This window comes from Aedes albopictus, chromosome 2 (genome assembly GCF_035046485.1).
Source record: "Aedes albopictus strain Foshan chromosome 2, AalbF5, whole genome shotgun sequence".
Taxonomy (NCBI): domain Eukaryota; kingdom Metazoa; phylum Arthropoda; class Insecta; order Diptera; family Culicidae; genus Aedes; species Aedes albopictus.
Genome location: NC_085137.1, coordinates 503,273,261 through 503,297,491, shown reverse-complemented (window position 1 = coordinate 503,297,491; position 24,231 = coordinate 503,273,261). Strand labels below are relative to the sequence as shown.

At 38.5% G+C, this 24,231-nt stretch overlaps 1 protein-coding gene and 1 long non-coding RNA gene across 5 annotated transcripts in view; both read left to right on the top strand.

Moving 5' to 3' along the window:
* Positions 1-24,231, top strand: part of LOC109407813 (cullin-4A) — a 417,220-nt gene that overhangs the window by 327,710 nt on the left and 65,279 nt on the right. The gene's annotated exons all lie outside the window — the stretch shown is intronic.
* Positions 10,629-11,961, top strand: LOC134288722 (uncharacterized). Its single transcript, XR_009998112.1, has 2 exons — positions 10,629-11,713; positions 11,802-11,961. It is a non-coding gene; the product is annotated as an uncharacterized LOC134288722 (long non-coding RNA).

Below are 24,231 nucleotides of genomic sequence, written 5' to 3'. Positions count from 1 at the left end.
CTCGAAAAGTTTTTGCACAAACGTGCTTAAAATCTGACAATGTACATTAAAACGACCTTTCCCGCAGACTTAATTTAGCTTTCAAGTATTCGGTTCTATACATCATTACAACGTGGAAAGGTTGCAGATTAACTTAAGACCAAGAAATAATCAAAGTTTGGCAAGAAATACATTGTTTGGTCAACAATATGAAATTGTGGATTGAAAAATCGAGCTTTCAAAAATACATGTACAATAAATCATACTTTTCACTACGGGGAATGTCAGGAAAAATGACTGGCACCCCTTATTCAAAAGCTTAGATATTGTGTATTGATTTGGATTGATTTTTGTGCCCTGTTTATGGCAAAGAATCCTTGCGTTTGTATGCAGAAAACTATGTGAAAATTATACCTCATTTTTTCCAAAAAACGTAAAATATCTTACACCTCAAAACTCACACCAATTGAAAAATATTGAGTAACCGTGAATTGGAACCTTCAAAAAATGTCAAGAAAGGCAGCTTTCATCGAAAAATAAGATTGATTTTGACACAAAGGTGGTAAAAATATCTTGGCAAGCGATCGGAGGTACTGTGCAAAACTTTGCGGATGGACTCAAGCGCAAAGCTCGAGATGACGGATATAATAAGTCAAATCAACAATGTCTTGATGTTGATTGAAAGTAAATTAATGCTTTTTTACGATGAATTGCTTTTGGTTTGGGAATAAACTAGAATACATTATTACTGCTTGATTTTCTTTGGCTAGATTTTGCTGTGCGCATACCTTAATTGCTCAGTCCACACCCAGGCCGACAACTGTCAGCCCATCTGCTTGTAGGCAGATGTGGACCTACTAAGCCTCCCCCGTTAACATGTCCTACACCGAATTAGCACACCGGGATCTTCCACAGGCAGGCGCTGGCGTTACCAGTCCCAACAAGTGTCAGATACATTAAATAGATGGGGTAGAGGATATAAGAAGATGTGGGAATAGGATGGGAAGAGGCAGAAATGAAGAGATAGTAGAGAGGTTTCGATTTTGTTGCTGAAACGAGAAAAAGAAAGAATGATAAAGAACATTAGCGATATGTTCATAGATTTTGATTTGGTCGATAATTTCTCATCTATTTTGTTTCCATATCGTTGCATCGGTGACCATTTTCATCGCCTTTCTAGTTTTTGTTAGGGCCATCTCGCGTTTTTTCGTCGTGTCCTCTTTGCCGGTTGGCGACGTTCGGGATGTAAGTAGAAAAGCATGCATTTAATATGATTAGTACAACAGTAATTGTGATTGCTCAGTACTTCCAGCCCACTTGTCCGCAGTACATATCAGGCATCCCGTTTTAACAAGTCCTACACAGAATTAGAAACCCGGATCTTCCACAGACAGTCCTAACTAGTGTCAGATAAGTTCAATTGAGGATAGGAAGCGGCAAAATGAGAAGACAGTAGAGAAGGTTTGGTTCATTGGTAGCTGTGTTCATGTGATGTTTGTCTGACATTGAAAAACTATTTTCCGTAAGTGTTTAACTTTCCACCCCAAATTTAATACCGAAAAAATGTCTGATCAGATGTGTAGTTTGACTATTCTATGTCCACATTGAAATGCTTTTGTTAATACATCTTTTATCAAGAAGGAATAATGTTGTCTACTGTTATAACATAATTCAGTTAAAGGACAGCTAATGTATTGTAATCCAGAATAAACCTACAGAAAATGTCTCAATAAAAAGTTAACTCTAGTTCAACTAACTACACAAACTAAAAAGTGTTATTATATTTTACCAATGATTTCATCCTAATCTTGACCCTAACATAGTTATGCGCTTAGTGTAAGTGGACGCCGCTTATGATTTTGGTTGGACAATGACCAAAAATAGTGTTGTTTCGACAATAGTCACATACTATGCCCTACGACATTGACGAATCTATTGTCTATGGCTCACCTATTTAGCGCCACCCAGCAGGGACTTGGTCTAATACCCAATTCAGTATATCCGCTCCACGTAATGTACCGTACCTCTTTTGATTTGTGATATATTACGCGGAATATTACTCTCTTCATTCTGATAGCGGCTATGTAACCCATTGGATTAAAAACCATCAAACATGAAGCGATTAATCGGAGACTGAAGACTCTATACCAAATTTGGCTCAGAGACAGGTAATCAGTGAGGTCAGTTTTTCTCGTTTGTCAGAGACGATTGATACGTATTAAGACAAACTTTCCACTACATCTGCCAGCAATAATCGGTGATCGATCAACATTTCGAGTACCCCAATTTACACAAGAATGCCAAGGATCACCGCGCATGCTTTACAATATAGTTGGAAAAACTAGAACAACACCTGGCCACAATGATGCATAAAGCACTAAAGCGGACCGGAAGTGTCGGTGAGCCAGCCCCACCTCTGAGAGTTCTTCACCTTCATTTTCTCAAAATTTGAAACCGGTTTGGTGAAATCCACGTCTTCTTTTCTTAGTCCACACGCCATCTTAAGGTCACACTTTTCTTCATACAACACGAGGTCCGTTAGGTGAGTTATATCCGCCACGTTCGTAGATAATCCTTCGGCCTTAACGGTTGATTCAGGTAAATAAATTACTTTATTGTTGATCCAGCCTTGCACCATACTTTTGTACACATGTACAGAATCTGGCATCACCTCCAGTTTTCGACTTGGATCTGATGGATGCTGAATCGGTTGAGCTTGTAGAACATTATCCCGGGCATGTTTTATACCAAGGTCGTTCCAAAGACGCTTATTATTAGCTGAAAACAAAGCAAAGACCAACATTATTCGAATTTCAGGTATTTATTTTGTAAATAATCAACCGTATTAACGCGCACTTGAAATTGCACGATTGGTTGAATGATCGCTACAAATTTATCACAAGAATATACATAGGTACCACCACAATCGCTTATCATAGCGTGCAAATGAAGACCAATTGTTTCCGCTTTTTCGACCAGTTCGAACAAAACATCCTTCAGGCAATTGTTCTGAATGCTATCACCAGTAATGTGATAAGCCACGATTTGCTTCCAATGCACTCGAACCCCCACAAGCATGAAAACCATAATGTGATTCCCAACACCACTGTGTTCTGCAAGTGTTACATCTCCTAGGAACTTCTTGAGGTGAGCACAGTAATCCTTTCCAGCTTGTATTGACATCTCGTCAAATACGAGGACGCAATCTCGATCGTCTTCTTTTAGATCCTGTACTTTATGTCGCAGTATATCGAACACTTCGTGGAGTATCCCGGCATCGAATTTGAGGGGCTGAAGTTTTTCTGCCAAAGTACGGCTACTTGGGAGCTTCCTCTTTTTTCTTTCTTCTTCATAAGCAGAAGTGCCGCATGCGTATTTGGTTTTCAATCCTTCAATTATGCTCTCGTTGGACCATCTTGCAATTTTTTGTTTCCCACTGGACATTAGCATGTATTGATCCTCGCCTATTGCTTTTTTAATTTTCGTAGCAGGTGCAGCATCTTCACAGGCATCTTCCTCCTGTTGTTTTATTTCTCTTTTTAGTTTCGCATTTTCATTTTTCAATTGCAGAATTTTTCTGAAAGAATAATTATAATCAATTAATGTGCTTTTTGTTTCCATGCATTTGAATAATACCTTCCATCGATTTGTGACCGGCTCTCTGCAATTAGGCATGTTTTACAACTACCCTTATCAGAAAAAGGCTTGTTTTGGTTCTTAATTAGCTTGAACCCCAACTCTTCTGGATGCACCAACGCCTCATCCAAAAAATCGTACTGGAATCCACGCGGATCTTCGTCTGGTTGCTCTTCCGGAACGTTTTCTGCCTCTTCAACATAGAATCGATTTGGCTTCAAAACTGTGTCACTTCGAGTCGATGGACTAGCCAACTGTGCCACCTTCGCAAAACACGGTACAGCTCCGGAAGTTTTTCTGATTTTTCCACTGGTGTCTCTGTACAGCTCAGTTTGCTTGAAGTGTAACTAAATGAAATAATTGGCTATTTAAACCACAGGTATATGAATAGAAACCAAAGCTTACTTACGCTGCAAAGCCGATGATTGCTCGAAATCGGGAACGAGTGTGACACATTACAGAAGCGCAGCCACTTCTGCTTTTCAATGAATGCGTTCGGGAACCGGAAGAAAGCCACATTCTTCATTCCACTACAGGATTCATTGGTACATTCCGAGTGAAAGCACTTCATATCGCAAAATATTCAATTCACTGCAGCAGGAAAAACGATTCGGCAAACTTGTTTTGTTTTGGTTTTGCATATGCAATCAAAAACTCTTGTGCAGGTTTGAACAATTCGCAGTGTTGCTTGTTTGTCAGAGAAGTTTATTCAGTTTCCAGTTTTGCGGCGCGTGCATCCGCGGATCTATGTTTACTCTACTATCTATAGTTATACTAAAAGCCTGAATTGTAAAGGCAAATCATGCTTCCATCAAATCATGTTTTTCTTGTCAAATGAGAATTTTTGGCAGGATGTATTCTTCCGGTGATTTTTAACGATTAAATATTTGATTTTAAGCGATTCATATGAACCATATAGAAATAAGAAATAGTTTTCTTGGGAATGTTATAGAATCACTCTTTCGGCTTCTAATAAATAGAATTCCCTGGAAAAAAAAAATTTTTTTGAGTAACTTGTATCTTTCGAAAGTTGAATTAAGATACAAACCATACCCGCAATGAAAAAATAAAATAGGATAAAATAGGAATTGTTGCACAACTTATCAAAAAAAAAAATATTTTGAAGAGCTGATGAAAATCGTAAAAAATGGACGTGAGCCAAAACGAAAACTTGTTCCACAATATTCTCAAGCCTATTCGTCCGCTCCAAAATCCGTCTATGTATGCAGTGGATAACTCGTAAACGAATCGTTCGATTCGCGTCGTCTTTGTGACTTGGACTTGGAACGTTAAAAACGCAGTAGGCATGACAAAATTTGCCGGGGATAGCTAGTTAAACATATTTTTTAGTTATATCGACTGACTACCAGTGATGCCAAATGCATTTGAACATCCCAACCTGATATTTTTAAAATTTAAACAAATACATTTCATAATTTCAAAATCAAGTGTCGATAATCATTCAATTATTTCGCTATACACACTACAAAAATCAATTCCGCGCCAAATCCGCGCGAGGGCCTAATTTCATAGGTAAATCCGCGCCAAATCCGCGAAAATCGCGAAATCCGATCATTGTAGATACGTCTGTATGATACTACCTAAACGCGAGAAAGTTTGTGGACTTTACTTCTGAGTTTATACTACAGGTAAAGTTAAGTTCGTTACTTTTTATTCATACGACCCAGAACTGATAAGTTTTTGGTTTTTCAATTCAAATCGTAACAGATCGTAGGGTATTTCAAAACTGCATGCAATATATTGAAATTGCAGCGGACCGATATTATTGCGAGACACTGTACACGACAGCTTTTCTCGTTCTTTTTCGGCCATTCCCTTTTACTCAATGCTACGAAATTCCTTTCCTGTGCGTGAATGTGCGATGTTGTCCCCGTCGCCACCTAATAGACAAGCAAGACATAGGGATTAGGGATACATAAAAACCCCCGCCACTCACCTGGGACACTTATTGTCCAGCAGCTCAAAAAACGCCTGCTGCACCTCTCCGTCCGTGAAACAGATCCGATACTTCTTGTCGTACAACCCGGACCGATTCTTCACGTCCAGCTCCCGATACGGGGCCAGCGTCTTCGAGAAGATGACCTTGGCCAAATCCCGCCGACAGATGGGACAATCGTTCTGCCGACACAGCACCCGAATCCGGGTGGAACACTCGAAGCAGCACAGATGGTCGCACTCGCCGATGGCGTAGAACTGGATCGGCTTGAAGCAGACCACACAAACGGAATCGTTGCTCGGTTCCGACGACTCCGACGGCGAGGAATGCTTGACGTTGCTGCTTCCGGTGCTACTGTTGAGGGTACTCCCGCTGCCAGCGCTGCTGGTGCTACTGTTATGCTGCTGCTGCTGGTGGTGGTGATGATGGTTGTGGCGATGGCGATTGTTGTGGTGTCGGCCACCACCGCCTCCTCCCCCACGGTGCTCACGATGATGGCTCTGGTGGAAGCTGGCCATGGCTCTCGCTTCTACGATTGATTCGAGTGTTTCTTCTTCCCGGATTGTTTTCTTTTTTCTCGGAAATAGCTTCGAGCCTACTGCCCTCACTTTGTACCGATTTTCCGCTAATCGACGACACAATCCCGCACCGCACTTATTGCAACTCAATCGAAACTCACTCCGGAAGCTGGAACGCACACTTTTAGCCCGATTTTCGATTTATTCGAAGGTTTTTTGGCAAGCTGAAACGTAGCGAAATTTCGACGAAAGCACCACAAGACGACCACGACGAACGAATGTGGAGCTCCAGCAGAGGAGAAGACTGATGTGCGCTGGCTGACAGCTGGCAAAAATTTTTGACGTTCCGTCGGAGTTCAAGAGAAATGCGAGCTGGGAGGTGAGCGAGTTTTCAGTGTCAGTTTTAGCTGAAGATGTTTTAGCGTGTAGTACCAAGGGGCAAGACAGAATCTGACACAATAGAGCTTGCTGACGTTTATTCACCTTTCTCTTTCAAACATGCAGGCGGAATAGGCTTTGTTGTCATCAGGAAAGGTTTCCCGATGAAAACAAATCCTATCCCGCCTGCATGCTTGAAAGAGAGAGGTGAATAAACGTTAGCAAGCTCTATGTGCACGCAGAAAAATGGCGCTTGTTTAAAACAATAAAACGCATGGTTGATTTCACTATAGTTTACAAAATAAAACGAAAGTCGTGAACTTCTGTCAACGACCAAAATTTTTGAATTACAATTTAGTACTGATTTCGAAACCGTGCTTCAAAAAAAATTAAGTAGAGCTGTTTTTGTGTTTAAGCTCAATATCAAGTTTTACAACTTTGAAAAATATGGAATTTATTAAAATTCAAATATCTTGCGTTTTGTTCAACCAATTTCAAATCTTTTTCCATAAATAAAAAGCTGAATACAATACCATTCGATCATCTGAATGCAGGTTATGCGTCAGATTGATGAAATTCATTTTAGCCAAATTTACAAAAATATTTTCAATTTTAGCCAAATTTACAAAAATTTCATTCATAAATATCATAACGCTGAAAATGGCCTTTTCTGACACCCACCCACCCCTCTGTAACACTGTTTGTATGGAAAGATTTTTTTTTCGTTCGAACTGTAACACCATGGCGGACACCCACCCACCCCCTTCAGCGTTATGACATTTGTGAACAAGCCCTAATGAAGAGATGTATTTTTTTAATAAGAAAAAAAAACAATATAAAAATTCTTTCTCAACGTTTATTTGACATATCATATGTAGGCGAGTTGCAGTAAAAAAATCAGCTCAATCGGAGCATTGATTACGGAGAATGAGATGTGTGAAGTGAGCGACGTTGCTTAAAAATAGAACAAAAATCGATTTCAAATCATCAACCTTGTATGGAAAGTCTAAAAAAAATCCACTCTACTTACGCATGCATGTAATGCAAGCCTATCCATATACGGGAGAACAAAAGATGTTTAAAAAGTTCTTAGAGTTTGTTATGTTATGTCATGTTTTGTAAACAAACATGTTTCTATCGACTTGAGGCCTTTTGAACTCCACTCGTACACCTCACCACCACTAACAGAAAGCGCAAACATCAAGCTTTCTGTTAATGGTGGTGAGATGCGTGGGTGGATACCAGAAGGCCCTATGTCAACAGAAACGTGCTTGTTTACATAATGTTGATGTGACCTTTTCAATTGTTGGTCTTGAAATCACTACCATGCACAGAGGCTTTTGGATTGCCCGCATAATCATGAACTGTAAATGCAGCGTTTCTCATACTGTAGATGACTATTACCAATTGTCATTTAGCCATTTTTCAAACTGTCCGAGATAACAGTAAGCTAACCATACCACGTACAGATTTGCCAGTTTGACAAATGGTAATCTGCCAAATTACAGTATGTTGAATAGGCGGCTTGGTATAAAATGCACACTCAGATTTGATTACCGAACTCGGTAAAATTTTACTGGGTTTTTGAACAGCAGAGTTAACTCAGTAAAAATTTTTTATTACCGAACACTCAGTAAGGCGAAAATTTGCTGAGCTGTCAAAAAATACCGATTTAGTCAGTAAACTTTATATGTCAAAGAATACTGACTTTTCGGTAATTTTTTTTTTTTGTTCACAATGGTTTGCTGAGCATTTCAGTAATAAATTTCAACCGAAATTCCCCCTTCTGCGAATTTTATTCCCTTTACAATAGAAAATAATTTGTAGCATCTACATCATCTTCATATCTGGTTTGCAATTTCCTGCAGGAACGTTTACTCGTTCCTAATCATTATTGGCCAGCTAAATACTTATCATGAATGTTTTATTATGATTCACTGTGTTGAAGAACTGGACCAGATTTCCTCCAGCGCTGATTTGGGGAAAGTGGCGTCGATCAAAACCCTTGGGTGTGAGTGAGTCGAGGAAATATAAAAACTTACCATTTGATATAATGTGATCCCACAATTCTACCTTGCGATCCGTGTTTGCATCTTTTTATCGTTTAACAATGTCAGCACATTATGTTATACTGTTAATGTTTGGTTTGGGGGTTATCAATACTGTAATTTATGGTGGATAGCTTTGGAATTCAAATGGTTGAACATAATAGCAACAGTTTGTGATACATCAACCTTACCGTTTGGAGCAAATTTATTGTTGGAAGTGTATATCATACTGTTTTTTTCTATGCGGGCCCATTAAACAAATTGTATTTGTATTGTTATCAATGGTAGTATACTATTTACTAGATTCCTTTAATTTATTGGAAAACATTAGAAAAATCCAAGCATTCTGTCGACTTTGCAAGCGACGCCTCAAAGTGTGTAAGGGTTACACATGCGCTGTGCAAAAATATTTAAGCGTGTTGAAGAAGTCAATTGAGTTCTCCATATTTTATCTCACGTAACCTAACGTAAGCCCGAGGTAAGCCTATCCATATTGAGTTGTCCAAAAAATGTCTCACGAAACCTACTGCAAGCCTATCCATAAACGTGAGAATAAAAGATGTTTACAAAGTTCTTACAGATAGATTAACACGGGAAATCTGAACACAAACCACTTCCACACAGGCATTTGGATTGGTCAATACGGGAGAACAAAAGATGTTTACAAAGTTCTTACAAATTTCTAACGCGGAGATGTTGAACACAAATCACTACCACACAGACATTTGGATTGGTCAATTGATTGATGCACCAGCGAAAAGAAAAAGAAGTTTTAAGGGCGAACGGGACGGTCGAGGAAGTATCCGCCATTGCTCTGTTGCTACTAAGATGGTAATCTCAGATTCTACTTTAAATTTTGCAACAAAAACCTATCATTGTGTATGCTCACTTGCAGTGCATATGCTGATTGGTTTTCAGCATCTTCAGTGCAATAGAACTCGAGATTACCATCTTCAAAATCACGAGGCAAATTGTTAGAAAGAGAGGCAAGATAGGAAAAATAACACGGCGTCCCGTTTCACCTTAACATCCAAGCGGTGTGCCGTTTACATCCATCGACCAATTAGCAACGAGGATCAAAACTTCTTCTTCTTTTCGCTTGGTGCATCAATGAGCGCTTGCACGCTGACGTCATCATTATCTCCTTCTCTTTCTTTCCTTCGGCGTCGGTCCATAAAGCCGTCCTTGCCCTCAAAAAAAATTTGAGGGCAATGTTTACAAATCGTATGGGAATTCGATGAGGTTATGTTTTTGATGCAAGCCTCTATCAATTACGATAATATCTCGCGTTACATTTGAAAAGGGCCTATCCTTAAAATGTAAACAAATCGATTTTGATACCATCCAATAGCGTCCCCCAACAGTAACTTACTGTGCAAACATCACCCGCATAATCGAAAACCTTATCAAAATAAACCCCATCTTCAAAACGGCTAATCACTGCTTTTTCCCCAATCATTCATAAGCCCGTGTTCCAAATGGGCCAGTAACGGTAAAATTTTGTTTACATTGGTAGGCCTTCTCGTTTAAAGGGCCGACAACCGAAAATTTTCCGAACGGCTCCCGGCCCGAGCGCCGAGAGAGAGAATTCTCTCTCACAAAATGGGCCGAGCCTTGATTCGATGTCAACAACAGACTCACTCGGATAGCCAACCCACGCTAAGAAAATTTTAGAAAGACTCACAATAAGGCGTACACCGGGTGAAACTTTCCAAATTAGCTTAACATGTTTATCTACAATTTTTCATACTTTTTTGATAATTTTCAATGCAATCTTGATTATTGATGCACAGATACATTCAATCTTGTGTCATTAGAACGGAAAGCATGTTGAAAAATTCCTAAACTGTGAAATACGAATAGGAAATGTCATGGAAAATGTTTGCATCGATTTTTCTCAATGTTTACGTTCTAGGGATAGGCCCTTTTCAAATGTAACGCGAGATGTATCATATTATGAGATCTGGCAGCCCTGTTCCTGATGCATGCACCGATGCACCTTGGTGCGAGTCCGACATCTGCAGACGAGCGCCGCGACGTCCGCCAGTCCACCTTTTTCGATGCATTTTGGTGAGACGCGGACGCCGCGACGTCCTTCAGTAGCAGATCGACGGTCGATTCGAACGGTGGTTTTTCTGCGGATGGACAACAACTTGAAGAGTGAGACCGTTTACAAAAACCGTTTTGTTTCGCTGGCTTCGTCGCGGGCACAATCCGTTAGCGGAAAAGAGACAACCCCAAAAAGGAAGGAACAGGACGATGATGATGAGACGGAGTCACCAAAAAGAGCGTCGCGGTCGGTCGCATCAGTGAGAAGGAGAGTGTTTCACAGTCGCATGAGTCGGTCGAAGTCAGTCAGTGAAATTCGAGCCAGGAAAAAAGAAGCTGTTAATTTTCGACGAGGATTTTCAATTTTGCTGGACTTTTGATCGGTTGAAGGTGGTCGGATTAGTCGCGAGGGATTAGTGCGGCGGGAGTGTGATTTGGGTGTGTCTTGGCGGTGGAATTCGGATTAGCTGGAAGATAATCGCAGGGTGATTGAAGAGTGCGTGAAAAAGTGGGTGTTTTCTTTGGCTTGTTTTTTTTTTTTCCTGAGTGGATGGAACTGCTGGTGATTGGGTGACAAGCGAGACTGACCCATCTCTGTTCGAGAAAGCCCAGCAGGGCTCGGCAAAATTTCCTGGAAGTGCAAAGCAATGAGTCAGCTTTCGAAAATGTTAGCGGAAAAACAAAATTTGTGCAAAAATTCATGGTGACACAGTTTAGTAGCTGAAAAGTGCAGTGAAGAATCCAAGAAGAAGCGCCTAGAGCAGCCCGGAGACCCCTTGGAATTTTTTGTCATCGTCGTCCCCGAGCGCAGCAGCTGTCATCGCGCAGTGTTTGACATCAGGGAAGAGAGAGGAAAACACCATCAAGAGGAGGAGACGCGAAAAATGACAACAAGCCCGCAGTAGTGAGAAGAGGGAAGTTTTGATTTTGATAGCGGCCATCAGCCAGCCTGCGGTTCGGAGTGACCCCGTGTGGAATGCGAATTTATCGATGTCGTCTGGTCTGGAGGTAGCAGCGCAGCAGTGAGTGTGATTGTGTGCGTTTTCCGATTCCCCTCGGGTCGGGAGATTCAACGGGTTCCGTTTGCGTGAGTGAGTGTGCAGAGGCATCAAGGTGTCAAAACGCGAAATCCTCCGCCGAAAAGAAAGGTAAGAGGAAATAAATTCACGGTTTTTCGAAACATATTTTTAGAAAGACCCGCGGTGGATGTGTTGTGCTCTGGAACAAAAATTTCAGTTCAGCCGAGTGGTGGATGTGTATCTAATTATACGACGAGTGAAAAATTATTGAATTACTGCTCCGCCTGGTGGTGGCAGCCGGGTAGAAAGAAGAGCGAAAAGAATCGACCCATCGACCGGAGTGAGTGAGTGCGAGTGTTTGTTGGAGGATCCGCGGGCCGAGGCGAAGGGAATCGTTCGGCTGGAACCACCTGTCGTTCTCGCCGCCTGCCGTCCGTCCACGTCCGTCGTGTTCTGTTGGGTTAGACGAGGATAAATTATTATCGATACATTTTTTTTGATCGAGGGGCCAGGTGGTTGGACAATTGTTACCTAGTCTGTCCGTGAGGTGAACCAATACAGAGAAAACATGCCTGGATTAATCGGAGTGAGCGAGTTCCTCGAGGAGACTCGGGAGGACTACAACTCGCCGACAACGTCGACCTTCGTGTCCAGGATGGTCCAGTGCCGGCAGACGATTGCCGCCCTAGAAGAGGTGAGTCGTTTTCATTATCTTTACATAGTCTCTGTGGCACGGGGTGTTTGGGATTATGGAGAATCTCTTGTTCAAATAAGTATGATTGGAGTTTGATTTAAATCATTCTATATTTCGTCGTAGCACTATCCCTCAGAAAACCATTTCTCAGAACATCATTCCCCAATTTTTTACTCAGGAAATATAAACTTCCTTCATTTTATATCACTGAATATTTTCAGGGAAAGGTTTTCTGGGAAATAATTCATCTTCCAAATGTCTGCTTATGCTCTTCATTTTGCAAAAAAAAAAATCATTGCAAATGAATCTGATTTCCTTTGACATGGAGTTTCTTCGTGCCCTGCCACAAGATATAGACATGTAAAATGGTCATTGGCAAGCTCTATTACTCTCTATTTCTTATTTTTGGTTATTAATGTGTATTTTAATCGAGGCCAATTCTTCGCTTTCCGGAAAAATTGTTCAAAAATTACGGGAATTTTTGTATGAGCTTCTTCAGGATTTTTTAATGTTACAGACATTCCTTTACAGGAATTACTTAAAAAAGTTCCTTTAACAACTCGTTTTAATACTCCCGGGAGTTTCTTCTGGAGTTCCTCTGCGAATTCGTTCAGTAGATCCCCTGGAAATTCATTAAAGGTACCTCTGGGAATTTCTTCGTGAGCTCCTTTGGGTATACAGAGTAGCACTTTCACAAATTTCTTCGAGAGCTTCTTTAGAAGTTTCTCCGAAAATTATATCCACCAAGAATTGCTTCAGTAGTTTCCTTCATAATTCATAAAAACTTCCTCCGAGATTTTTTCAAGAGCTGCTTCGAAAATTCCTTTAATTTTTAATGATTTCTTCAAAAATCTCTTCCTCGGAAAATGTGTTCGGGAGATCCACCGGGACTCCTCACAGGAGTTTAGTCGGGAATTTCTTCATGAGGTCCATCGGAATTGCATTCAAGAATTTTTTTCTGATGCTCATCCCATAATTTATTTTAGTAGTTCCCCAAAAATTTCTTCCTTATTCTTTCTAGTGTGAATTTTAACCGAAGGTCGTTCCCACCCGTCGATTTTTTTAAGAGAGTTATTCCCGGATTTTCTTTAGCAGTTCCTCTGAGTATTTCCTCCAGGTCGGTTTCCGGGAGTCTCTTCAGGTGTTCCTCAAAGAATGCCTTCGCGATTTTCTGCGGGAATTACTTCAGGAGTTTGCATGAGTTCCTCTGGATTATTTTTCAGGATTTCCTCCGGAAGCTTGTTTAAGGAATGCAAGCGATGCTTATTCTTCACTCACAAGAAAGCAAATCAGACGTCACTCCGAAAATTTCTTCCCTGGAACTATTTAGGGATTGCATTGGAAATTACTTGATTGGTTTGCAAATTCCTTAATTTCTTAAAAAAAAAGATAGAAGGTTTAAGAAAACGTATAAAGATTAGAGTTTATTAACTTCTTCGAAATGTTTTGAAGAAATGTGAATGGAATTCGTACTTTTTAGTTAACTCTCCTTGTGCAAAAGGCCCTTTTAGAAGAATGACTGGATAAGAATATCCGGAAGATGGATCCATTTCATCACTTTTTGGTTTTGGGTTTTTCATAAAATATTGAAGCAATATTTTCAAAATCGGTTTTCGTACACATGTAGAGTATAAATCAAGGTATCTCCATAATTTTTTCCAGATGGAAAATGTTTTTCGTTTTTGCAAAAACCATTTTTAAACAAAATTTTACAAAAAAATGGTTTCTGCAAAAATGAAAAACATTTTCCACCTGGAAAAAAATCAGGAGATACCTTGATCCATGCTCTAAATGTGTACGAATACCGATTTTGGAAATATTGCTTCTTTATTTAATAAAAAATCAAAAACCAAAAAATGAGAAAATATTTCCAGTTTCGCCTTAAGGACTTGAAAATATACCTGGAAGAATTATCCAAGACGAAAATTCCATGAAAAACCCCTGAAAAAACTCCAAAGAAACTCCAGAAGATTTTTTTTAACTCATTTTTTTTTAAATTTAAACTCATAAGTTATGCTAGGCGTAGTCACGATGGTGTAGTGCATGTTCAACGACTCTGTCTTGGTCATATTAACCCGTACAACTTACTAGGGTTAAAGCTACACGAAAAATATTTCAATTATTTTATTCATTACAATCGCCTTTTACAATTTACAACGTATACCCTAATAACAATTATAAACTCATCATATATCAATTATTAATGCCCCACAACATTACCATTAGACAAACTTATACATTTCATGTTTTTTGGTTAATGGACAAAATGTATAAGGTTTAGCTTATACTTTACATAAGTTTGCCGTTTGAATAAAGTTCCCGCCAAAAAGCGCCGTAGGCACCTGCGAGCAGCAGTAAAATGTCGTGAACAAAAAGATAGAATTGCACCATTTCTTTCACAAGTGTTTGACCAAGCTTGATCAGGTAATTATTCTGGAAAATTTCTTTTAAATTGATCGCTGGTAGGAAGAATGGCAAGTAATGTTAACAAGTTTCAGATCCTGATCAAAATCCGGTTCCCGGTCCAGCCGCTGTCGTTCGAAAAGCCATACTATCATATTGCCAGACTCAGCAGTCGGAGCTAGGGAAGCTCATACTGTCGGTCCCGATTGAACGAAATACCTACCGAAGTTTGTGAAGATCTGCGACTCGGAAAAGAAAGCGGATGGCATGGAGATGACTCCCGGACTGCAAATCAAGATTACTGACTCGGATTACGCCAGTTGACGTGGGAGATTTAGGAGTTCGCGGTGACGGCGGCGGGTAAGACTTCAAGATATTTGCTGAAATGAACGTTTATCGTTATTGCTCTCATTTTCAGTTGCATCATCATAATCGACATAATCGACGCCCTGATGATGGCACACAAAAACAGGCAAGCAAAACTTCCAACGGAACGACATCGACTCAATCAACAAGCGGAAACAAATACGCCACGTCGCCGGATCCTCAACTAGTCCTCGGAATATTTACAGCACGCAATAACTACCTCGATAAGTACATCTGCCGGATTGCGCAGTATCTCAATTTCATGTATGGTGTATTCCTGTGTACTACAAACTACTGAATCATCAATAAAATAAGTATTTCAGAAAAAAAATATGTATATTCAATCTTTAAACAGCAGATTGAAAGAAGAAAAATTAGAAGAAGGCAGCTTCAAAATATATAGTGATAGATTTCATTAGCTGTACCACATTCATAATATAAGAACTCAATTAAAAATCATTAGCTTCACTGATTGTTCGTATTAAGCCAAACTTATACTTTTTATTGCCTCGTTCTTATGTTATACATTACAATAGTTTATATGGTTTATAACATAAACGAAATGGCAAAAATGTATAACATTTTCTTATACATTCAATAATGATTTTTATTTTCGTGTAGGTTTTCACATTGCAGAACAATCTTTTGATGAATGCCTGTCATAATTATCCAAGCAACTACAGGGAAAAGTTTTCAGAGAAGCTGCACTGAAAGAATTTCCGAAAAAAAAACTCCTGGAAGCACTCTCGGAGGATGTCCTGGTCCCACTGAAACTCACGCAGGAGTTTTCAGAAGAACTGGCTGCAACTTGTGGAAGAAATTCTTGGTAAAGTTCTCGAAGGACTAAAGTAGGAAATCCTGGTGATTCCTGGAGGACATCCCAGTGAAATTCATAGAAGAATTCTCTTTGAAACTCTTAGAATAATTAACGCAGGATGTCTACTACCTTAAAAACCTGTAAAATCGAGAATGCTCAGGGAATTTTATTTAACAGGGTAATACCGGAAATCCTCAGGGAAATTTTACACCAGTAAAGAAAAAAAATAGCGTCGTATGAATTGAAAGCATTACATTGTTTTACTTGTAGATCTACTCAGAAGTAAATTCCACAGAGTTTATTTTTTTATGATTTTTCGAGTGTGCAGTGTTTTCTTTTTTTACTACATGCAAAAATCAAGAAGGAACTAAAGCAACAAGAGGAGGGCTTGTAGATCCAACAGATATTTCCAGCAAGCTGAAGATGCTTCAAATTAAAAATTGCAAATGTAAACGCGTATGAATCGGGAAGTTTAAATCCAGGTAGAAAATCATTTACAAGGATTTTTCCACAAAATTCCGTGAGCGCTTCTTTCAGAAACTTCTTTAGAAATACTCCTTTGTTTTCTTCCCATGTTTCTGACAAGATTCCTTCTTTAATTTTCACGCGTTTTTTTTTAATTCCTCCCGGACATTCTTCCGTATTGCTACAGGGATATTTTCGCGATCCAAACAGTTATTTCCGAGTTTCTTACTTGAGATTCTTCCAGGATTAGCAAATTCTGACCTATTCCTCATGGAGTTTTTAAGGGAGATCCTACAGAACTTCTTCGCACAATTTCTTCCAGAGGTTTTTTTGATATTGTTTCCAGAGTCCTTCGTTAATCTTTTCTGAAGTTTCTCCTGTGTTTTTTTTTTAATTCTTAACCACCTAATTTATAGCTCTTTTGTCCATCAGGGCACCACGTGAGCGATTCCACTTACACTTTGTACAGCGCCTAAATGTATTTTATTCTAATTCTACTATATTGAAGTGGTTGCCTATATGTGCTGCTGTCACTTTCCTACCCTGTCCATGGTAGAATGATGAGCACGAGGATGTTGTGTGGCTGCTGTTCCTTTTCAAGTCCGATTGAGGGTCCATTATGAGTTGCCATTTCGCCGATATCCAATTAACCGGGTCAGTTAGAGCTATGAGAGCTCAGAAGAGGGTCAAGTGCCAGCCGCTCTCAAAAGGAAAAGGAACTGAAAAAGTACCGAGGCTGATATCGAACCCATGACCATCCTCTTATGAATCGAACGTGTGACCACTGCGCTACGGGCCCCGGCTCTACTGTGTTTTGCCCAAAGAAAGTTTCGTGGGGTTTTTTCCAGGATTTGAGAACACCACTAGAGTTTCCCTCAGGAAACGGAATTTCTCCTAGATTTTCTCTCGAGTTTTCTATTGAAGGTTTCCTCGACTCCTTCCGGTGCTCCTTTTGAAACTTTTCCAGGAGATCTTCTATGGGAGTAATACCTGTGGTTTCTAATTTTCTGCAGGAGTTCCTACCGAGATTTCGTCTCATCTTTCTCCTGTAATTTCTACACGAAATTTTCTCGAGTTTTTCAGTTATTCTCCCTGGATGTCGACTGGTGATTCAGTCGGGACATTTCCTAGAGGTTCTCGCGAGATTTCTATTGAAGACTCACCCCTGAGATTTCTCTCAATGTTTCTTCCGGGTCTTCTCTAAAAAAACCTGTTGATGGAAACTTGAGAGAAAGCCAAAACCACTCCGGGAAAAAAAATCCTTAGATCGAATCAAGGGAAAACTTGCGGGAGAAATTCTGAGAGATACTGCGAAAGAATTTAATGGGAGAATTGCTGTAGAATTTCAAGAAGGAATACCGGAACTAATTCAAGGATTGAATCATTGATAGAATTTTGAGAGAAATCTTCAAATGAATTTCGGAACGAATTCTGGATAGTTTTCCTATCAAATTTGTAAACAAATCTCCGAAGGAACCCCTAATCCTTGAAAGAATTCTTGAGAAGTATTCATCGGAATAGCCAAGATAATCAGTATCATCCGTTGTTATTCAAAATTGTTGATATGACATCGTGAATTGTAATTTTCTGCAGGATTTTCATCGAAATCTCAACATTAGTATATCACCACTTCCACCACAGAGAACAGACATCCAAGTCCAGTTTCAAAACTATGTAGGGACTTTAAAATCTAGAAATATCAATCAACTTTTGTTTTAATTTCGAAAAAGTTTTGCAAAGAAAGTTCTTGGAAGAATCCAGTGATAATTTTCTAAAATCAGTGCTATTGTTTGAATAGTTTGAAGAAAGACCAGTTAGTTGAACAATTGAATCCTTTGCGAACGCACGGATTTGTTCTTTATAATGTAAGTCATTGAATGTAATTTGAATTAATTGTAATTGTAATAAAAATAGAAAAAGCTGCTCCACAAAAGCTACTCTCAATGGGTGATCATTCATGGAAAAGAAATGTCCCCCAACTCTACAATTTTTTGATAGACGTTTTTACAAGACCGTTACCGATATTTCTAGAGAAATTTATGGCAAATTCTTTGTAAGAAGCTTGAAGGATTCATTTTCAGAACTATGGCGTATTAAGGTAAATCGCCAGACAAGTATGAAGTGCTCACCAATTGACGAGTTTTTAAGCAATATACCCAACTGAAAAATATTTGAAAATAATATATACGTTATTAGTAGAATCATTGATCAACTGATGTCGAAAGAAGTTCCTCGGTCCAAATCGACCAGGAGCTAAAATTCCTTAGAAAAAACGGGTTTCTTCCAATATGTTTTGGTTGGTTGATTTTTTTCGGAATACTTTGGTCTGAACACTTTTTTTTTTACTTTCAATATCACACATTTTTTTTCTTAAATGATAAACTTGTATTTCTTATATTTTTGTACTAAGGGCCCTTTTTCTATGAAAAACTTCATATTTTTTTAATTAATTTAAACTCTTTAATTAAAGAACACCTTTTTCGTTTTTTTTTTTACAATTAACAGATGAGAATAAGACCTTTTAAACAAGTCAAAAAGATTTGAAATCGGCTTGCGCCACTCTGAGATATTGAGTGTCAAAAATAGGCCATTTTTAGATCCCTGTCCAAGAGTGATGGGTTTGACGATGGCTTATCAAGCATCGTCATATAGTGAAAATGTGTTTGAATAGTTTCAATTTTAGTCTTTTATATTATAGATTAGGTAAATTAAATATGGTAACGAAAATTAGTGAAATAGTAAATGGAATAGTATTTGAAAGTAACTAGGTTTTGAATTAAAGCATTTCTTTATAAATTTAAACTAAAATAGAATTTGAATAATAATACCATTGCATTATTGACTTTAATTTAAACGCTTGATTTGTCATGCCACCAGCATACGCTCAATCGCTGTCGCATGATCTAACAACAGTTGATTACGCGCAGTGCTGGGGGGACCGACAGGGCTTATTACCAGTCTATACTAACCCTCTAACTACTAACAAGACTGGGAAGCCAACGATCACTCATTGCACTTTTGATAGTAGTAGACGTATTAGTAGTAGTAGTTAGTAGTAGTAGTAGTAGTAGTAGTAGTAGTAGTAGTAGTAGTAGTAGTAATAGTAGCAGCATTTTATTAACAAGTAGATTCGTACGATTCTTTTTCACTTCTTCTGAATTATTTTTATATCAACTAGAACCTCAAGAGTGGATAGCATAACGACATTGATTGCAGCAGGGTCCAACCTTATTATGTAATGCAAGAGTGCATGTGGGATTCTCTGCATTACTCTTATCTCCTAGTTAAGACAGGGCAGGGTGATAAGAAAATCGCATTAGAGAATGAACAATTTAGAATCTAAATGTTAGATGTTGAATGCTATTCACTCAAGAAGTTCGCTGGTGCAGGTAGAAAACAAAAACTTTTGAATCTATCTATTTCTTAGCATAGTAGCAAGAAACTATATTTACAACTGAATATAAATTATGCTCTCTATGATGCTCAACAATGCTATAAACAGAATACTAAAATTTGCGGGCCGCCATTTTGTGGAGTTTGGCGGCCCACTGTCTTCTTGTCATTTCAGGTTCATTTTGTACAACGCGTGACTACATAGAGTGAACAATACCATCGTCTAGGGGGCATTTTGGAGCTAAATTCGGTGAGTCTGTTCCATTATATTTACGTTGTCATTATTTTAAATTCACCATGGATAATTGCGGCCTTTTTTACATACATATTGTTATGCATCTGTTTGTGCACATTTGTTGTTACCCATCTTTCGTGTATTTACTCAACCAGCACTGTAAAGTTCGTCACTTCGAGTGTCGGCCTAAATTCTTAGTATTCATTTCAATAAAACTACCACAGAGAAACAGACGTCACACTCTCATTGCTTCCCATCGATCACCTTTTTAACGGTTGATTCAAATATTCAGTAGTAGGTCGATTGACCACTCGCGGTGCTGGTATCGTTTTTGCTCCTGTTTGACGTTTGCTCACTACCGCCATCTAGTGACAGCCCGGCCAAGTATAGTACATTTAGCATTGGGCGATTACGTTTTCGTGACGATGTTTTTTAATGAAATTTGTTCTAAGTGTTACGTCTGTTTCTCTGTGAAACTACTATTGTTGTACAGTCCACATATTTGATGTTGCCACGATGGGAGAGCACGTTGAGCACCGGTATGTCCACATCTGCTAGAGCTTTTGGCTGGGGGTGGGTCTGGTTTGCAGGTTTAGCGGGGGCCTACCACAATTTGGGAGTGTGATGGGGGGGGGATCTCTGCATTGAACTCACTACTCATCAATTGCGTGGGGTATCTAGAAGACAATTGACGATATGATTGGAAAAAAGCTTGCAGTTGGGACTACACTAAAATAGTAGCCGATAGAAAACAACGCGCTAGACAGCATTATTATTCATTTTTTAAATATTTACACATAGGCTTTTCGCCGGTTGACAGTATAGTATTTAGCTGTGTACGAAGATGCGGATTTAGTTGGTGCACAGATGACAGGGTTCTCACGGGAAGTGCTTCAAGCGAGGCTTACATAACAACTGACAATAAAGAAACCTATTTTCCTTGACTTTCTACGCAATGGACATCTGACCGAACACACGTGTTTTCGTTAATCTCCTAGGCATTACAGTCCGGATTCGCTGGTTGGGTCACGACTGCGCCCCGATTAGCGAATCGTGTTCGTTCGTTGGGTCAACTGACAACTGATCAAAATGCTCTAGACACACGCAAGTGACGAGAAATACGTCACGGAACACTCACATACTTGCGTAAACGTTCTGTATACAGGAGCTATGATGCGACGGCGGTCAGACGTCAAACTCGTTTTGACATCTATTTTGACATTGACAGTGCTTTTTAGTTGGGGTTTGCCCCAACCAGTGAACATTCAACCATCGAGACAGCCCATCTAACGAGCTCTCAACGAACGAATCGTCACTGTATTAAGGACAGACTTATTAGAATCCCAACATGGCCGCCACAATGGCCGACTTTGGCACCTACTCAAGATTTCGAGGGCACAAATCTCTTCGTAAACAAAACCAGCGCACCTGAGCTTCTCATTTTAAGCTAATTACAAGTGAGCAAGATCAGAATAATAAAATGCATTGTTGTTTAAAGCTTGCGTCTTGAGATTTGTGCGTCTGAAGTTCTGATGCACTATTGAAGCGGGATTTCAAGACGTTTGTCCTTAAGACATGACGTATGTGCATGACGGAACAACTAGCAGTACACAGTTCCAGACGTCTCTTTTGAATAACGATATTCAGCATATTTCCAATAAAACTACACTTCAATAAAGACTAAAGCTGCTATGATAGAAAAGATCAGAATGACTTAATTGACTCATTGACTACATATTGGAGATCTACTTCGAATAACTGACAAATTGACAGGAACCTAACTAAATACATGGACCATACTACAAAAAAAAAACAATTGACAAAAAGAAAAAAGGGGAAACTTTTATTAAAACTATTTTTGTTCAACGCAGGCCAAAACAGTGTCGACTTGGGCCACGATATGCCTACGTACTTCTGTGTGTTGAAACAAAAATAGAGGCTCATAGAAGCAAACGTAGGGAAAGGGTGCGGTGTTAGAACATAAGCACAGTGTGCTACCGCCGTAATCACTATAAAAAAAAAAAAAAAAAAAAATAGGCCATTTTTAGAAGAAAACCACGAATAACTTTTTGAATTGAGGATAAAAACCTTTGCTATCTTTGGAAAAAAAATTTGCATATTAAATGCATAAAAACTCCACAGAACAGAATTTTTGCGAAAAATCAATATATAAACAATGGGGCACGTTCGGTGTAGTACTAGATTTGTAGTAATGAGCTGAATTTTAGTATGGTGAGAAGGTCAAATCTCCATTTCTGCAATGAAATGGTGCAAAAATCGTGGGTATTATGATTCTCTGCCTAATTTGATGCTGTTTAGGCAAAACTTTGGATAACTATGTTGTTTCTGTTGCAAGAAATGGAGAAAACAACAACACTGTTGTCCAAAGTTTTGCTCATACAGCATCAAATTAGGCAAGGAATCATAATACCCACGCTTTTTGCACCATTTCATTGCAGAAACGGAGAAACGACCTTCTTACCATACAAAAATTCAGCTCATTACTACAAATCTAGTACTTCACCAATCTGTCCTATTATGGGAAGAAAACTTTTTTTTGTGTCACCCTTTTTTTCGAAAATAATATCTCTGAAACCGTAAGAGATAGAAATATAGTTTTATCGACAAAGTTGTTCAGAATTAAGTGCTTCTCAACTTTGTAGAACGTTTCATCGATCTACATGAAAATAATGAAAAGTTGACATTGTGATCTTGAGAACCATTGAGCTACCCTAATTTTACATTATTGGAAAAAAATGTTCAAAAAATATGAAGAAACTTGCCGAAGACAGCATATAGCTAAAACTAATAATTTTGGCGTAAATCATTTTTTTCCAGTCAAATACGGCCAATGGACCATTGTGCACTGATATCAGATATCAGAACGCAGACTCCAGAGGCATATTATACTCTCCCGTTAAAAACTCCTGATATTTTCGTGAATTTGGTTTGTTTCAAAGCACTCATTCTTCAACTTCAAAAACATTGCTGCAATATCCGTAGGGTTTTTATTTATTTATTTTTCTTATCACTGTCTGCGACAATTCATTCGTACAGACTGCCCTAAGTCTAGATTATCTTAAAATTAAACAGATCTTATAATATAATAATTAAAACTAGTATCTTATTGCCGTCTATCTAAGCACCCACAAATAATGATCGAGTTAATTCTTGAACCTCGCCTAATGCCTCATGACCAATTCGATATCAATTACTAATTTATAAATTCGCTTCCATATCATGTAAAAAAATGTGTAATTTCCTAGAAATAATAAGATTTAATAAGTATCCCTCGAATTCTATTTCCGTCTAGTCCACGTCTATTTCGGGCACAATCTGAATTCAGTCGTTCAAATTCTTCGCAATCCAAATCAAATAATGTATTCAAAGTACGACTGAATAGCAACGAAGCAATATTTCTCTGTAGGTGTGAAATGCGAGTTTTCCAATGTAGAAAATTCACGCTCACATTTGCTTTCATTTATTTTTTCATTTATTTCATGTAATTCATGGCTATATCATAAGTACATATGCTTACGATCCCTAATGAATTTAAATTCTTTTAAAGGGTCGTTAATCAAGACGATTGACCTAAGCTAAAGTACATTATGGTATTAAATAATTACCCGGGTTTGAGGCTAATGGCAAACAAAGGACAAAATAATAACTGGTTTTGCCATCATATCTCGTTTTGCAATTCTTCTGTTATTACGAAAAACTTAAAATGGCAAATCAATAGCAAAATATAGAATCATAGCAAATCTATTCATTGATATGTTATTCATGAATAATGCTAAATAACACATCAATAACAAAAATTACTATCATGGTAAAACTTGCAATTTAGCACCTTTTATAATAAATTGTATAAAAGAACAAAACAATAACATAATTTACATTCCTAGCTAAATTTGCCATTATTTTGATATTGTGAGAAATTATTTATAAACATTAGGCACCACAACATCTTTTACTCTTAATATACCATTAACTATTATATTGTATATTTCAAGCATAACTTTTCAATTCGACGTATCTCGCAAAAGTAAACAAATCCGGATTCTCAGCTGTGTGTTTGATTTGCAATGGATTCTATTTTATGCACATCAATGTTAATTTAGAACTCAAACAATTAATAGAAATAGCTCATTTTACCTTTCTTCTGCTACTTTGAAATAATAACTGAATCTACCATTATTTTAAAATTGAATTTGAACAACTAAACCTACCATTATTTTGATCGCCACATAAACAGCTAAATTTGTTCTTATTCT